Source organism: Apodemus sylvaticus, chromosome 4, assembly GCF_947179515.1.
Source record: "Apodemus sylvaticus chromosome 4, mApoSyl1.1, whole genome shotgun sequence".
NCBI lineage: Eukaryota > Metazoa > Chordata > Mammalia > Rodentia > Muridae > Apodemus > Apodemus sylvaticus.
The window spans coordinates 70,844,033-70,863,068 of NC_067475.1; the positions used below are offsets into that span (position 1 = coordinate 70,844,033).

Genomic DNA, 19,036 nt, shown 5'->3' on the forward strand with positions numbered 1-19,036 from the left:
CAACATCAAACTAAATGGAGTGAAACTTGAAGCAATCCCACTAAAATCAGTGACTAGACAAGGCTCTCCATATCTTTTCAATACAGTTCTTGATGTCTTAGCTAGAGAAATTAGACAACATAAGGAAGTCAAAGGGATACAAATTGGAAAGGAAGAAGTCAAACTATCACTATTTGCAGATGATATGATAGTATACATAAGTGACCCTAAAAAACTCTACTAGAGAACTCCTACGGCTGATAAACAACTTCAGCAAAGTGGCTGGCTACAAAATCAATGCAAGCAAATCAGTAGCCTTTATATATTCAAAGGATAAACAGACTGAGAAAGAAATTAGGAAAATGACTCCTTTCACAATAGCTAAAAACAGCATAAAGTATCTTGGGGTGACTCTAACCAAACAAGTAAAAGACCTATATGACAAGAACTTCAGATCTCTGAAGAAGGAAATCGAAGAAGATCTCAGAAAATGGAAAAATCTTCCATGCTCATGGATTGGCGGGATTAATATACTTAAAATGGCCATCTTTCCAAAGGCAACCTATAGATTCAATGCTATCCCCATAAAAATCCCAACCCAGTTCTTCATAGAGCTGTACAGATCAATTCTCAAATTCATCTGGAATAACAAAAACCCAGGATAGCTAAAACTATTCTCAATAGTAAAAGAATTTCAGGGGGATTCAGTACCCAAGACTTTAAACTTTACTAAAGAGAAATAGTGATAAAAACTGCATGGTATTGGTACAATATCATGCATGTGGATCAATGGAATAGGATTCAAGACCCAGAAATGAACCAACACACCTATGGTCACTTGATCTTCGACAAAGGAGCTGAAAGCATCCAGTGGAAAAAAGATAGTCTTTTCAAAAAAACGGTGCAGATGGAGGTCAGCATGCAGAAGAATGTGAATCGATCCATTCTTATCTCCTGGTACTAAGCTCAACTCCAAATGGATGAAGGACCTCTACATAAAACCTGACACATTGAAACTAATAGAAAAGAAACTGAGGAAGGCCCTGGAGGACATGGGCACAGGAAAAAAGTTCTTGAATAGAAAACCAATAGCTAATGCTCTAAGATCAAGAATTGACAAATTGGACCTCATAAAACTACAAAGTTTCTATAAGGCAAAGAACACTGTCAAAAGGACAAAATGTCAACCAACAGATTGGGAAAGGGTCTTCACCAACCCTAAATCCAACAGAGGGCTAATATCTAATATATACAAAGAACTCAAGAAGGTAGAACCCAGAGAACCAAATAACCCCATTAAAAAGTGGGGTACGGAGCTAAACAAAGAATTTTCACATGGAGAATTTTGGAGAGCTGAGAAACACCTTAAGAAATGTTCAACATCATTAATCATTAGGGAAATGCAAATCAAAACAACCCTGAGATTTCACATCACACCAGTCAGAATGGCTAAAGTCAAAAACTCTGGAGACAGCAGGTGTTGGTGAGGATGTGGAGAAAGAGGAACACTCCTCCACTGCTGGTAGGATTGCAAGATGGTGCAACCACTTTGGAAATCAGTCTGGCGGTTCCTCAGAAAACTGGGCATGACACTTCCTCAGGACCCTGTTATAACACTCCTGGTCATTTATCCAGAGGATTCTTCAGCAAGCAATAAGGACACATGCTCTACTATGTTCATAGCAGCCCTATTTGTAGTAGCCAGAAGCTGGAAAGAACCCAGGTGTCCTTCGGCAGAGGAATGGATAAAAAAATGTGGTATATTTACACAATGGAGTACTATTCAGCCATTAGAAACAATGAATTCATGAAATTCTTAGACAAATGGATGGAGCTAGAGAACATCATACTGAGTGAGGTAACCCAGTCTCAGAAGATCAATCATGGTATGCACTCACTGATAAGTGGATATTAGCCTAGAAACTTTGAATACCCAAGACATAATCCACAAATTAAATGATGTCCAAAAAGAATGGAGAGGCCCCTGGTTCTGGAAAGACTCAGTGCAAGAGTATAGGGGAATTCCAGAACTGGGAACTGGAAAGGGGTAGATGGAGGAACAGGGGAAGGGAAGAGGGCTTATGGGACTTGAGGGGAGTGGGGACCCAGAAAATGGGAAATCATTTGAAATGTAAATAAAAAATATATCAATAAAAAAAAAGAATTTTCACCTGAGGAATAGCGAATGGATGAGAAGAACCTAAAGAAATGTTCAAAATCCTTTGTCCTTCTGCACAGTGTCCTTTCTTGAAGCCGTCATTCAAATGCCTAAAGTGATTTCAGGAGCTCGACAGGTGTGACCTGCACCTCTTTTGCAACAGCAACAACCAGTTTTGTCACTAATGACTTCTGGTTAGACAACGGTATTGAGGGAGCATTTGCACTTTATCAGGGGAACGGCAGCATGGTGGCTCAGGATTTAAAACACCTGCAATATGTTATACATATTGAAATGGTAGGTGAGCAATAGGCATCACTGCAGTCTGGGACACTTTACCTGACATCTATGCTGTTAATGTTCCTCTTTGAATTTTGTCTAGTTTTTTGGAAACTGTGATTCAATTTAGAGCTGGCCCTAGGCAGAGAACAACTGAGTTTCTTTGGAGAAATGTTTCTGCCTTGAACTGAACAGAACAGATGACTGTGGCCATTGGCAAGGAGAAATCAACCATGATTGTTTCCACATCAGAGAAGGAAAGACAAGGAAGAGTTTCTTTTTCTTTGGTCCAGTCTGTGTTCTGGAAGCACTGAGAAGCCTGTTTCATTGCTCCAACCTGGCATGATTAGATAAGAGGAGATAGCCCATGATTTTAAAGCTTTATTATGAAAAAGTAGTGGCTTCTTCCTTTCCAATTTGTATCCCTTTGACTTCCTAATGTTGTCTAATTGCTCAAGCTAGAATTTCAAGTATTATATTGAAAAGATATGGAGACAGATGGCAGCCTTGTCTAGTCCCTGATTTTAGTAGGATTGCTTCAATTTCTCTCCATTTAGTTTGATGTTGGCTATTGGTTTGCTCTATATTGCTTTGAGAATGTTTGGTGATGGGCCTTGAATTCCTGACCTTTCCAAGACTTTTAGCATGAAAGGATGCTCAATGTTGTCAAATGCTTTTGCAGCATCTAATGAAGTGATATTGTGGGTTTTATTCTTTGAGTTTGTTTAGGGAGTGGATTGCATTGATGGATTTCCTTATATTGAACCATCCCTGCACCCCTGGGATGAATCATAGTGGATGATTGTTTTGATGTTTTCTTGATCTTAGTTGGCAATTCTTTTATTAAGTATTTTTTCATCGATATTCATAAAGGAAATTGGCCTTAAGTTCTCTATCTTTGTTGGCTCTAGCTCCTAATTTTTCTTCCTAGAGATCCTTGATTAGGAGGTTGTTATTACTGAAGTTTTTATATCCTGGCAGGTGGGACAATGTGAGATTACCTGATCGATCAAGAATCCTAACTGAAATATTTTGTATCTTACCCCTATTAGCAATTACTTAAGTTTTTGCTGACACAGGTGCAAAACTTGATGAATCTGATAGCCGAATTTCATACCAAACTTCTTAGATAGGACCTTAAAGCCCTCAGAGGTTAGAAACCATTTCTTCTGTAAAATGTTTTGATTTTCTTCTGATCATGTTAGTCTTCAGTAGTATACTCAGGAATGGTTGAGAGTTCAGGGGGTCGCAAGGCTATCAGGATGCTGGTAGTAAATGCTTGGGTGGCCTCTTTTTTGCTTTATTAGCTTGTCTGTTTCCTCAGGCTAATTCACATGATCCTTTTGGATGCCCAGGGTAATGAATTATGGCCACTTAGAAAGGAAGTCATAACGCCTACAGCAAAGCAAATATTACTTCCTTATTTTGATGGTCTTTCCTTGAGCAGGCAACAATCAACCATCTTCAATCTTGATATATGAATCTATGTGCATGAGCCTTGGCAAAGTCATATCTCCTGTCAATACAAATGTTGGCTATAGCCACATCTGCCAACTGCAAAGCCTGAATTAGACCTGTCAACTCAGCCTTTTGGGCTCACGTGCCTGGCAGAAGAGCGGATGCTCAAAAATCACAGTCCAAGTCCACCACTCCTGACCCTGTGTACCTGATTCTGTTCTGGATGAAGCTGCTCCCATCTATGAAGTCAATGTGCTCTGCATCTGGCCAGGGTATGTCAATCAAGTCTGGTCTGATGTTCTGGACATGCCCCAAAGATATAGAGCAATCATGCTGTACATTTGAGGATAGGTCAGGTAGCAGGGGGACAGGGTTAAGGGCAGATGATGGGTTTATCTAATGTGAGGGAATTCAAAAGTAACACCTGGAAGTACATCAATCTGGCATTGGATAGCCATTGGCTAAGTGGATTCTTGAGGGTCCACTCGATAGCATGGGGATTGGGGCATGAAAACAAGTGCCTGTCACATTGTTTTCTTGTCAGGGTCCTTATCTAGCAGGGCAGTAGTAGCTATGGTCCAGAGAAAGGCTGGCAATCTTTGGGTCACCAAGTCAGCTTCTTGTTTTGTTTTGTGTTGTTTTGTTTTGTTTTGTTTTGTTTTGTTTTGTTTTGTTTTGTTTTTTGAGTCAGGGTTTCTCTGTGTAGCCCTGGCTGTCCTGGACCTCACTCTGTAGACCAGGCTGGCATCAAATTCAGAAATCTGCTTGCCTCTGCCTCACAAATGCTGGGATTAAAGGTGAGTGCTACCACTGTCAAGCAAGCTCAGGTTCTTAATTAAAACCGCACTGATTTTCTATGGGCCCAAAGTTTTGGTGAGCACCCCTTTGACTATTCCCTTTCTTTCATCTATATACAGGTGGGAGGACTTGGGCATGTCCATAATGGCCAGAGCCTGTGCCTCCAAGAAGACTTTTTTAAAGGTCTTAAAAGCTACATCTATCTCAGGGGTCTATTCTATCTTCTTGCCCCTGGCAGCCTCATATGGTGGCTTGGCTATTCCAGTGAACCCTGAACCCTAGAGTTAAACCTGATAGACCCCAGAAATTCCCATACATGCCTCCCAGATGATGGAACTGGAATGCAAAGAATGGTTTACATCCAGGCAACTCACAGTATGTTTTGCCCAACTTTGTATATGTACCATAGTTAGGTGACCTCAAATTGACCAAGCTGGGTGTCCTTAGCAGACACTCAGTTGCCTGGCTGACTCATCTCATGTAGCAGGTCTCATGTGGACAATTCAGGAGTGATATTTGGTAATCCCCATTCTGGCTTCTATGGACATTGGGTTTTGTCTGATTCAGAATGGAGCAGCTTCAGCCTTCAATTGGAGTAGAACTGAGGTCCTAAGATGGGCAAGTCCTATTGGGTCCCTTTTATGCCCAGACTTCAAAGACTTCTTCCAGGAACCTCTGCGGGTAAGAAGAAGCTTAGAGATACAGCTGGTTGAGGAAGCAATTCGTACTCTTCCTCCAGGACCAAGTGAAAACAAGGATTGATCCATTCTTACACAGCACTTTCATGCCCTCAGGGTCAAACTTTATTTGGGCTCCCATCTGATGAGTAAATGTCTTCCCATAAGGAAGTATGGGCTCTAGGGATGAATATGAATGAATGGGTTACCTGTTCCACTCCCAAGTCCATCTTTCTTTGGCTAGTCCATGGACAGGTCTTGCTGTCCATTTTCTCTGTACCAATGTTGTTTTATTTGAAAATGGCCTCAGTGCTTCTTCCAAATGAAATGTTGTACCCCTGTGCCCACAAAAAGTATATGGCTTTGCGCTCCTCCATTAAAGTTACCCACAGTTTTTGTAGGGGGGTTGAACGCCAGGGCTCTCAGTCATATAGTCTTCCTATATGAACTTAAAGGAAGTTGCTTACCAGAAAATCTATCCATGCATGGAATTTCCTGAATGATGTCAGGGGCAGTTTGTTTAGCAAAAAAACGATGTTTACCACTAGCAATTTTCCCTTGTTTCTGGGTCAAAGAATGTGTAGGTCATACAGGCTTTTAAAAAGTCTTTATAGATATTTTCTAGTCTTTCATTATTTCCCTGCATCATCTGGCTTACCTCAAATAAATTTATGGGCCAACTACCTGGAAACTTCTCTGAGAGACCCCCCATTAGAATCTGGTGGTAGCATACAAAATGGATTTCTCTCAATCCTCACACTATATATGCTTTCATGCATTTACTTCAGGGATTTCTTCGTTGTCTCCTTAATGAACTCTATCACATTTATGCAGATTGTTATAAGGTGTTTCCTCATGCTTCAGACATGTAGCAATTTTCAGGCACTGCTGGGTTAGGATACCTGGGCTCTAGTGTAGACATAATGCCCTAGGTGTTATTGATTGTGTTGTCTATGCTAGCATCTAAGACTCTGGGATTGCAATGGTTAAAGATTTAGATCCTAATTTCTACATTTGTCTGTGTTGTATAGCAGTTCTATTCCTTGTATTCTGTTCTTCTCTGGAGTTTTGAAGAGTATGATTACTGTATGCTGTATTAGTTAAGTGTTTTTTGGTTTTTTTGCTTGTTTGTTTGTTTGTTTGTTTGTTTGTTTTGCTGTGAAGAGACACCATGACCAAAGTAACTCTTATAAAGGCAAACATTTAGTTGGGGCAGCCTGGGCATTTTGAGGTTCAGTCCATTATCCTTATAATGGAAAATATGTCATCATTCATGCAGGCTTGGTGCTGGAAGAGCCAACATCTCTATATCTTGGTAAAAGGCAAATCTAACATACATTCTAGTAGCCCGTTCTGCACACTGCTGCTGCTTGATGGGACTGGAACATGCCCCCTTGGTTTTGTTACATCTTTCACTGCTTAGGCTTGGCTGGCTTAGAAATTGTTCTATAAACTGACCTTGACATCAAAGACCTGCATACCTATATTTCCTGAAAGCTGGCATGAAAGCCCTGTATTACTAGGCCTGGACCTGATCTTCTCTACATTTTTACAAGATATTTATAAATTCTGGATTATAGTTCATCCAAACATAGTCAAGTTGACAGATGAGAAGAGCCATCACTGCGGTCAGGCAGGAACTTTTCATTAAACCTAATAGTTTTGGCTACTGGTGGTTTGATGATCCTGTGTACGGGAAGCTGACACTTAGGAATGGGGGTACATTAGGGCTCTCAAGGGGTTCACAGGAGGAAGGAAATTACACCAGAATCTGATTTTATTGTCTCCTTGGAATTCAAGGAGACATGAAAAGTGGTCAGGATTGGTATAGACTTGTATTTTAGAAAGGTAGGTGTAGTTCTACAAGAACTGAAGGATTACCAGGCAGTGGTAGTGCATGCCTTAAATCCCAACACTTGGGAGGCATGGGCAGGTGTATTTCTGAGTTTGAAGCCAGCTTGGTCTACAGAGTGAGTTCCAGGACAGCCAGGGCTATACAGAGAAACCCTGTCTGGGGGTGGGGGAGGAAGAACTGAAGGATTGAGGAATATCTACAGGCATCTTCCATGTTTCCCTGTCAGGATTGGTCAGTGAGGTAACATGGATTTAATGATGGAATTAGGGCCTACCGTACAGCCTGGAAGTACTGCGAGGGAACTTAAAAAGGAATTGTCCCTGGGACCCAAAGGAGATGTAAGAAGGCAGAAAGGATGGCTGAAGCTGATGTAATGAACTAACTCTATAGATCAGATTAGGGGATTGAATTTGTCATGGAGGGGGAGCTCTGACTTCTTCAGTTTCCAAAACTGTTTCCCTGCCCTGTTCTTTTGCTATGCTCTTAGTGAATGCCTGCAGACTGAGATGACGGATAGAGTTGTAGGTAGGAAGATGGGGGATAAGTTCTTTGTGATCCACTTGGTTTGGTGCTTTACAGGACAGAAAAAAACACATCAAATTTCCCACTATAGAGCTTGGAATAGGATTGGGGAAATAGTACGTGGACAGCAAAGGACAAGTTTTGATTCTGCCCTTACCATTCTCTTACCATGGAAAGAGTGACACTTCTGTTAGCAGGGGTGCAGCTGGATTTAAAACCTGGGGCAGAGCCTAGAGTTGTGAAGGGAGGCTAGAAGGGAAAGATCTGTGGCATCCACAAGATATAAAAAGAATGGGAAATGAAGACTTCCAAAGGTGGTGGGGTACAGAGGTTAATTGAGATTGTGGAATTAGGTGTGGTGGAACTTTAGTACAAGAAGTTCTGTAAGAAGTCTAGCTGGTATGAAGGCAGGCATGGCCTGGAGCCATGCTTCCAAAACTGTGGCTCCCTCATCCTGTCTGGTAGAGTATTGACCATTTCATGGGGGTTGGATATCAGATATCCTCTATATCAGATCTTTATAGTATAATTCATAACAGGAGCCACACTACGGTAATGAAGTAGCCAACAAGTAATTTAATGGTTCTGGTTGACCACAACAGGAAGAACTGTATTAAGGGGGCACAACATTGAGAAGATGAGAAACAACTGGCCTAGGGAGTATGAATACATAATGAATCAATCTCTTCGAATGTTTTCAAAATACATAAAAGATTTTTGCATGCTTTGACCAACAAACACTTCTCTCCCAGGAGGAGTAGACTTCCCCCACATTAGTCTACACTTCTCAGTCATCATAAGAGCATGATGATGGAGCTTTTGGCTAATGTAGATGCCAAGAAAAAAGACAAAGTGTTTGTAATACTGGTAAGATAGTCTCCACAAATATCCACAGCTGATCAGGGCTGATTGGACTATATGTGACTTCTCTGAACATAAACATCTCTGGAATCCACAGACTGATTTCAAATATTTTATTCATATTATATTTTATTGGGTTACGATTTTGTCTACAGAGCTGTTTGTGGCCATGAAGAACAGAGATGGGCCTCAGATCCTCTGGATGACCAGTTATAGGTGGTTGAAAACTCTCCTGGGTGTGCTGGGAACTGAACCACAGTTCTCTGACAGAGCAGTAATTCCTTTGGCAGCTGAGTTCCCACAAACTGAGCCTTAAAAAAGTCTTCATTGTCATTTAAGTCTTAGATAAATAAATATTTATGTTTGATTTCTCCCTTTCTTTGGGCCCTGGTCATTTGTTCTGTTTAGATCAGTACATACAGTTTTCCCCAATGAAATTCCTTTGGGCTGTGCTCATGGTCAGCACCTAACTTGAATCCCAGTTTCCATCATGTCAGACAAAAACAAACAAGAACATCAACAGGGCAGATATCATCTAGATTGTCTGAGACTCCTGTTCTGCCATTCACACCTGCAATTTTAACATAGCAGAGCTGTTTTAAATCCTGAGCCACCATGCTGCTTTCTTGCAGATGCAGTGTAAATGCTCCAGCAATACTGTACTCTAACCAGAAGTCATTGGTAACTAAATTGGGTGCTGCCATTGGAAGACAGGAGTTGGTCATATCTGACCAGCTCCTAAAATCTCTTTATGCCTTTGAGTGAGGGCTCAAAGAAAATACTCTGTGCAGAATCCAGGGAGTGGAAGGCTTCAGCTGCCAAGTAGGGATGAGACTCCAACATTGCCTTCTACCTCAAGGTCTCACAGACTTCATAGGTATGAAGTGCAATGAAATCCAGGGCCTGAGTCTTCAGTCACTGTGTGCTGTGGAGATCGGCCACAATGAGAGTGTCTACAGCTTTCTCCACAGACGGGATCCTGAAGAGGGCATCCTCACACATGGCCTTCAAGTCCTCCAGGCCATACTTTTCAGCTGCTGCCAGCACACCAGTGGCCATGGAGTTGCTGTTGAGGTGTGGTGTTTTTCCCCTGAGTAGATGAAGCACATCATCTGGAAGACCTGAGGATCCAGGTCATGGATCTCAACGAGGTTCTTTAGGCTCTCCTGCATTTCTTGTTCAAACATGGCTCTGAAAACTGGAGAGCGAGCTGCTAGGATGGCCTTGTGAGCCCTGAATACATGGCCACCTACCAATAGGGAACAGTCTGTGAAGAGAGATTTCTCCCACAGCTTTGCTAGGTCATCTGTAAACATCTATCTTGAATCCTTGATTACAGGTGTCATCTTCTGTCCAGGCATGCTAAAGATGGCTTCTACTAGGCTCATGCTGCAGCAGAGGCTGAGTTGATCTTCAGCGACAAGCCATTGCTGATGGGAGAGGAAGACACCTCGAAGGATGTACTTTTTGAATCCCCGGTCTTCATATTGCTGAAAACTTACGACATTGGGGTTTTTCATACTTTGACATTTCTCTCCTTGAGAATTTGTGATCCAGAATTTGAACTTTGCCCAAACTGGGCTCTCTGGACAGCTAAGGAACCCCAGGTAAACTGACAGGTAATCTTTGCTTTCTTCATCAACCCCATTTGTGTTCACTGTCAAACACCATGCCACTTCCACATTGGCCTCTAATGAGAACACTAGGCTTGAAATCCTTTTCTGAATTCCCCCCGTGCAAAATGAGAAGTTGCTAATGGTCCACTCATAGCAGATTTTTTAATGCTGATCTGTGCGGAGCCCCGGCCCTTTGCGTCCATGTCCACTGACGTTTCTGCTGGAGGTAGTTTGAAGGTTAATGTTGACCTGAAAAGAACACCAGAAGTTATTTACTCTTCATTCTTTTGAACACAATTATAGGTACACTTTACATTTTAGTTTCAATTTCTCTGTCGCCTCCACCTTCGCCAGCAAAGAGGACGCAACACCAAGGAGTTTCTTCCTTTAATGGTTTATTTGGGAAACCTTGAATTAAGCTTATTTGTTCTTTTGGTGGGCCCGGGCTCTCTCCCAGCCTGACCTTATGAAGCCTAGATAGCCTCATCTGCTCAGGTAGATAACCAGCTGTTTTCTCATAGGTGAACTCAGTGAGTTCTTCATTAGCATGTAAGTGAGATAAGGAATACAGCACACTGTGCATATATTCATGTGATTTACTACCAGGGAGCTGCATATCGAGGTCTCCTGGCATTGAGAGCCAGGTGGGGATGGCTCCTGGTATGGAGAGTTCTTGGCATTGAGTTCTGAGGATGGCTCCTGGCAACTCTCCCTTCTCTGTATAGAGAGCAGAGGTCAGACAGCCATTGATGGCAAGCAGATAAGGCATCAAAATAATGGGACAGCGCCTGTCTTGGAAATCGACCCAGTCATCCATCATCCCGTTCCCGTTCAGTCGTCTCTGCCAGCCTCCAGAAACACCTGTCTTAGGTGGGAGTGGCCCTGGGAATTTGCCAGTCATTGGCTAACTGCTCAGCAAGTTAATTGTTATTGATGCCTTTAGCGTGTGGGGCTCCTTCTGGAGTGCCGGCTGGAATGGCCGTGACAAGGATGCTCTTTCTGTTAAGGCACTAGAGTGTGCTGTTTGGGCTGTTTTGTCCTGGGGGGTTTAGGTAGCCATCTCTCAATCTTCCATAGCCAAACAATGGTAATGTACCTGAATAGATTTGACTGCCAAGTCATCTATCCGCTTCTTAATTAGGGCTGTAAGATGTTTAAAAGCACATGGCCCAAAAGTAAATAACAATAACAGACCTACAAAGGGTCCTAGGACACTGGATAAAAGTGTAGTGGAGAGGTGGAACTTTCTTTCTGTTCTCTTTCTCTCTTACGTTTTTCTAGGCCTTGTCTGATTATTTTCATGCTGTCTTTTACAACTCCTGTCTTACTAACATAAAAACAACACTCTTCTTTTAAAGCTGCACAAAGTCCATCCTGTTGGAGGAACAGGAGATCAAGTCCTCGCCTATTTTGGAAGACAATCTCCGGTAGGGAGTCAATGGAGTTGGAGAGATCAATAATCTCCTGCTGAAGGTGTTGGACGTCTTGATCGGTGGTAGCACTGAGCTCCGTGTACCTAGAGTTGGAAAGAACAAGGGAAGAAATACCTGTCCCTGCTCCTACAGCTCCAAGGCCAAGTAGGACAAAGAGAGTAACAGCAGAGATAGGTTCTCTTCGAGGGCGGCTCAAAGAAGTGGAGCCTCCAGTGGATGTGGATTGATCCCACAAGTGAAAAAATTCTTCAGAGCGATAATAAACTAAATGAGGGAACATCTTAATAAGGATGCAAAGCTCAGGGTTCTCCCCATTCTTTCAATTTTGAAAAACTGAGGCAGAGAGGCAAGGTATAAGGCCATCAAGGCACGCACACCAAGTTCCCTCTGCGGGGAGAATAAAATAATTGCCAGGAGAGGGAATAGAGGTTTCATTACACAAGTGAGCATAAAGTGAGGGGACATTTGTTCCACTAGGGATCACACAAAGTCCCAGGCCAGATATCTGGGTTAATGAAAGACCTGGCCAAGCACCCTTTTGCCAACAGCAGCGCCATGGATCATCAGCATGGGGGGATCACCAAGAACAGCAATTCCTTCATAAAAAGGTGGTTGGGAATAGTAGCACAACCAGCAATCTTCAACAAGTTCAAGGGAAGTTTCATTTAAAGTGAGAAAAGTCTGATTAACTAAAGAAAGTACAAGATTTTTAGTGGGAGCTGGCTGTACAGGCAGTGTAGTAGCTGATGGCTTAGCTGGTGGCTGGAAGGGAAATACAGAAGGTAGGGAAGTGTCTTTAATAGAAGGAGTACGGGTGCTGTCCTGATCAATTCCTTTAGGAGGAATAGGATGAGGTACCAACACAGAATTAGGTCCCATTGGGACTGGCTGAGCATGATATAAAGGCTCTTTAAGGAGCTTAATGGAGAAAATAATACCTGCATCAAAGCCAAGTACATAGAGGCGAAGACCCCATTCATAGCCTATTTGCCAGTGTAAATTGGGAGACTTTGCATGGGTGGTGAATGTAATTCGTAAAGGTGTGCACCATCCCTTTGTAGAAGAATTAGAGGCCTTGTGGACTCATCATCTGTTAGAAAACTAGCTGAGGGTGTAACATTGTGTTTTACTTAGATGTAATCCCACAGAAGTCCAGAGGCTCTCCCAAAGGCCCCAAACAACCAAAGTAAATCCTGTGGATGTCTTAAAGAAAATAAATGGCAGACCACATTCTATCTGGTCTACACTTGAAATCTGTAAAATTTAAATATATGGCCTTTTGACACTCTGAAGGGGGGCAATCAGCAGTTGCCAATATCTCCCCTTTAATCTGTTTATAATTTGTCCAATTTTTAGCTAAATAAATTTGCCATGAAAAGAGGGATGTTGAGTCTGTAGATGTCCGTGGTGTCAGCATTAGTAAGAGGCATCCAAAGGTGTTGAGGACTGTGGCCATTTTCAGTGATTATAATCAGCATCATTCTTTGTCTCAGCATTAGCATACTTTGGCAGCTAGCATGTTCCTTCAGCATCCTGCAGAAAAAACACAAAAATGCCCTCTCTCTACACTCAAAGAGTTCCCTGGCATTAACATTTCAAAATTTTTGTGGTATATAGAGATGTGATTCTTTTTTTTTTATAAAAATATTGTTGTAAAGTTCTATGGGCTGGTTCCATAATATCTTGTCTTTGAGCATTATGAGGAATCTCAGTAATATGACCAACATCAAATTGTTAAAACATCTCAAATGATTGACTATAATAATCAGTTATAATATTTGTCTTAATCTGATTTGGAACATCCAATATAGAAAAATGACATATGTGATGACTAATTTTATTTGTTGTTGTTGTTTCTTTTGTTAAAACATTTATGACTAGAAAGCTTGAGAAGCTGTTAATAATCATATGCATATTTTTAATTAATTCTTTTGAATTGTATTTGTATAGATAATTGTAAAAGTTAAGAATTGGTAGCATTAAAGAAGAAACAATTTTAAGCAATTGTAAGGCATGAGCCATATATATTATTAATATAAAAATTAAAAGTTTGATTTTAAACATTTTAAAAAGAGGAGCTACAGCACCCAAATCAATTATCTGTGCTGAAGCAAGGGGACACTCAAAAGAATAAACATGTGATTTAATTATATGAGCTTTACTCCCACAGTAGATGCATTTTTATAGGATGTATGTATAAATCTATAAAAATATAAAAACATGTATGGAGGCGAAATTTTTTAATAATTTATCTTTTGAGTAACAATTATTAATTTTGTCAAAAAAGGCTTGCCATGTCATACATTAACTATCACTAATAATTAATTTGATTGCTGTTTAAAATAGGGAACAAACATTTCATCATGTTCTTAAAACATTCTTTTTTAAAAATATTTCTATGATTTTATTTTGTAACACTTTATTATTACAACAAATCTTCATTGGAGGATGTCAAAACCTTATTTGGAGAGATTTTACGTTAATGTTCTCTTTGTCAAGGAATGGAAGTAAACATATATCATAAACTGTTAACAAATACTTACGGTAGCTTTCTCCAAGTTATGTCTGTCAATATTTATTTTGCATTTACCTTGAGAACATCAGAGGCTTAAATCTTTTTATGGCAAACTTAGAGCAGTGTCTTAGCCAAATAATTTATCTTAACATTTTTTTAAATTATTTACTTAAAAAATTTAAAAGCCCATTGTTAAGATCATGCCATTTCTTGAGGAAGAACTTTCTAATGAAATACTTTTTACTGTTTTTTTTAAGTTAGCTTATGTTTAACCTTTCACAGATATAAGTTTGGACTTTATTTTGAACCACATCTATATGAATCTGTTAAAAATGTTCTTTTGGCCAGAACTCTCTAGGTGAGGCCTGCAAGATAAGGCTAGACCTACACCCATCAGGCTTGCAAGGAGTAGCCCATTGTATGAAGGTCAAATAACAAAAGGAACCTGTAATATCAAAGCATAACTACAATTTTTTGAAAGCAAAACCCAGTTTTAAACAATCTTTTCTCCTTAAAAATAATGGCAAACGCATTACTTTCATATTACAAAGTTTGTCTATCAGCTTGTGTGTTTGAGTGTATGACAGTGTAACTTATTGAAGAGACATTATTTTAAATCTTATTTTTTATAAGTCTGAGTTCTAGGATAAGAATCACATAAAACATTATGCCAAATTAGAAATATCTTAGAGACCTGTTTTTCTTGGGTTGTGTCATGCCACGTGTTGCTTAAGATAGCTTTAACCCTAAATTATCAGTTTTAAATTTACCTTTTGTTACCATCATTATTTTTAAAATCATGTCCAATAACTTTTGAGCCAATACTCTATAGTCAAGGCATGTAAAACATTTATACCTTTAAGAACAATTAGAAATAAAGATGGCGGCGGCGGCGGAGGCAGCAGTGCAGCAGTGGCTCATCCAGCTGAAGGGCCATCAGCAGTGGAACCAAGGCGACACAGGGTCCAGTTAGGCCCTGCGCCCACGACCACTAACCTTCGCTGACCAGCTGGGCGGCAAGCAGCTGCGGTTCTGCGGAGCCTTTCGCTGCACAGAAGCCACTTCAGAACTCGGCTTCCCACCAGTCAGGAGAGACTCACCTCCATCTTGATTTCGGACTGCAGAGATCGGACAGACTGAGGTACACAAACATAATCCGAGGCCAATACCTCAGGGGTCTGAGCCCGACAGGCGTTGGCCTGCACCCAGGCCCTGGGCTGTTCGGGTAGCCATCGGGGTGCCAACCCAGCCAGGAGGTTTTTTTGCCCTGGCCAGCGCACGCGCCGCCATTTTGCCTACAGGACCCAGAGTGCTCGGGAGGGCAGAGACGGCTAACAAGCATAGCCTGAGGCTAACAAAACGGGGGTCTAGGCCCCAAAAGGCACAGGACTGACCCCAAGAACTGGGCGGCTTGGTGGGCCATCTGTGTGTCAACCCGCCCAGGAGATTGTTAGCACAGCAGACTCTCCCGGTGCTTTCGGACGCGCACGCCGGCCATCGGTCACCTGGCGGACCCAATTAACAGTCATAGCCCTAGAGGAACTTTGCTCGGACCTTAGCCTCCCAGGCTTTTGCCTGGACTCAGGAACTGGGCGGCCAGGCTAACCTTGTGTGCGCCAGCCTGGTTGGGGAATCGGCTGCCCAGTGGAGTGAGCAGAACACAGGGGAGGTCACAGCAGCATACACCTTCGGAGCTCCCTGGGGGTGCACACGGGCTCCATCTGGTCCACAGACACAATCTGGGGCAAGACCTCAGGCGGAAGCCCTCAGCTCAACTCTCTCCGCTTCAGATCAGCCTGGGCGGGCCGCACCACATCTCCAGGTCCCTCAAGAGGCTAGCGGGGGCTTCCGGGTGGCCAGCTGAGAGAAGTCTGTGTGCTGGGGTAAATCCGGCAGGCCCCAGCGGGAGCCTTCAGGTGCCTGCTTCGGGATCTGAACAGCCTGGACAGCAGCACCCGGTCTACAGGCAGTGCAGGGTGTAAGCTGTGCACCAGAGGCCAACGGGGAAGGGGCAGCTTGCACTGGTTAGTCCAGCACTGACAAGACCAAGTAACACCAGTGAGAGCTAGATGGCAAAAGGCAAACGCAGGAACGTCACTAACAGAAATCAAGGCAATATGGCAACATCTGAACCAAATTCTCCTCTACCAGCATGTCCTGGATACCCCATCACACCAGTAAAACAAGATTTGGATTTAAAATCACTGGTCATGATGCTGATACAGGAACACATGAAGGACATACTTAAAGAAATTCAGGAGAAAATGGATCAAAAGTTAGAAGCCCTTGCAAGGGAAACACAAAAATCATTGAAAGAAATCCAGGAGAATACAAAAGCCAACAAGGAGGAAATGCAAAAAACACTTAAAGAAATACAGGAGAACTTCGGTCAACAGGCTGAGGTCATGAAAGACGAAACACAAAAATCTCTTAAAGAAATACAGGAGAACTTTGGTCAACAGGCTGAGGTCATAAAAGAGGAAACACAAAAATCTCTTAAAGAATTACAGGAAAGCACAAACAAGCAAGTGAAGGAGCTAAGCAAAACCATCCAGGATCTAAAATCAGAAGTAGAAACAACTAAGAAAACTCAAAGGGAGACAACTTTGGAGATAGAAAGCCTTGGGAAGAAATCAGGGGACAGAGATGCAAATATCAACAACAGAATACAAGAAATAGAAGAAAGAATCTCAGATGCTGAAGATTCCATAGAAACCATGGACTCAACAGTTAAAGAAAATGCAAAATGCAAAAAGCTTGTAACCCAAAATATCCAGGAAATCCAGGACACAATGAGAAGACCAAACCTAAGGATTATAGGCATAGATGAGAGTGAAGATTTACAAATTAAAGGGCCAGCAAATATCTTCAATAAAATTATGGAAGAAAACTTCCCCAACCTAAAGAGAGAGATGCCCATGAATATACAAGAAGCCTACAGAACTCCAAACAGACTGGACCAGAACAGAAATACTTCCCGTCACATAATAATCAAAACACCAAATGTTCTAAACAAAGAAAGAATATTAAAGGCAGTAAGAGAAAAAGGCCAAGTAACATATAAAGGAAGACCTATCAGAATCACAGCAGACTTTTCACCTGAGACTATGAAGGCTAGAAGGTCCTGGGCAGATCTTATGCAGACTCTAAGAGAACACAAATGCCAACCAAAACTACTATATCCAGCAAAACTCTCAATCACCATAGATGGAGAAACTAAGATATTTCACGACAAAACCAAGTTTACCCAATATCTATCCACAAACCCAGCCCTAAAAAGGATAATAGGAGGACAACACCAATACAAGGAGGGAAACTTCACCCTGGAAAAAGCAAGATAGTAACCTTTCATCAAACCCAAAAGAAGTTAAGCAATCAAATTTAAAAAATAACGTCAAAAATGATAGGAAGTAACAATCACTATTCCTTAATATCTCTTAACATCAACGGACTTAATGCCCCAATAAAAAGACACAGACTAACTGACTGGATATGTAAACAGGACCCTACATTTTGCTGCTTACAGGAAACACACCTCAGGGTCAAAGACAAACACTACCTTAGAGTAAAAGGCTGGAAGACAATTTTACAAGCAAATGGTCTCAGGAAACAAGCTGGAGTAGCCATTTTAATATCAGATAAAATTGACTTTCAACCCAAAGTCATCAAAAGAGACTCTGAGGGACACTTCTTGCTGGTCAAAGGAAAAATACAACAAGAAGAACTCTCAATCCTGAACATCTATGCTCCAAATGCAAGGGCACCCTCTTTCATAAAAGAAACTTTATTAAAACTCAAAGCACACATTGCACCTAACACAATGATTGTGGGTGACTTCAACACTGCACTTTCCTCAATGGACCGATCAGGAAAACAGAAACTAAACAAAGACACAATGAAACTAATTGAAGCTTTGGACCAATTAGATTTAACAGATATATATAGAACATTCTATCCTAAAACAAAAGAATATACCTTTTTTTCAGCACCTCGTGGTACCTTCTCCAAAATCGACCATATAATTGGTCACAAGATAGACCTCAACAAATATAAGAAGATCGAACTAATCCCATGCCTCCTATCTGATCACTATGGAGTAAAAGTGGTCTTCAATAGCAACAGAAACAATAGAAAACCCACATACACGTGGAAATTGAACATACTCTACTCAATGATAACTTGGTCAAGGAAGAAATAAAGAAAGAAATTAAAGACTTTTTAGAACACAATGAAAATGAAAACACAACATACCCAAATCTATGGGACACAATGAAAGCAGTGCTAAGAGGAAAACTCATAGCCCTGAGTGCCTCCAAAAAGAAAATGGAGAGAGCATACATTACCAGCTTAATGACACACCTGAAAGCCCTAGAACAAAAAGAAGCTATTTCACCCAGGAGGAGTAGAAGGCAGGAAATCATCAAACACAGGGCCGAAATCAATCAAGTAGAAACAAAGAGAACCATACAAAAAATCAACAAAACCAGGAGCTGGTTCTTTGAGAAAATCAACAAGATAGATAAACCCTTAGCCAGACTGACCAAAGGGCACAGAGAAAGTATCCAAATTAACAAACTTAGAAATGAAAAGGGAGATATAACAACGGAAACTGAGGAAATCCAAAAAATCATCAGATCCTACTACAAGAGCCTGTACTCAACACAACTGGAGAATCTGGAGGAAATGGACAATTTCCTTGACAGATATCAAATACCAAAATTAAATCAGGACCAACTAGACCATCTAAACAGTCCCATAAAGCCTAAAGAAATAGAAGGAGTCATAGAAAGTCTTCCAACCAAAAAAAGCACAGGACCAGATGGTTTCAGTGCAGAATTCTACCAGACCTTCAAAGAAGAGTTAACACCAATACTCTTCAAACTAT

The 19,036-nt window shown here is 41.4% G+C and overlaps 1 pseudogene; it reads right to left on the reverse strand.

The window, feature by feature from the left end:
• Positions 1–9,325: 9,325 nt before the first annotated feature.
• LOC127683623 (TD and POZ domain-containing protein 2-like) lies at positions 9,326–10,406 on the reverse strand (annotated as a pseudogene).
• Positions 10,407–19,036: the final 8,630 nt, after the last annotated feature.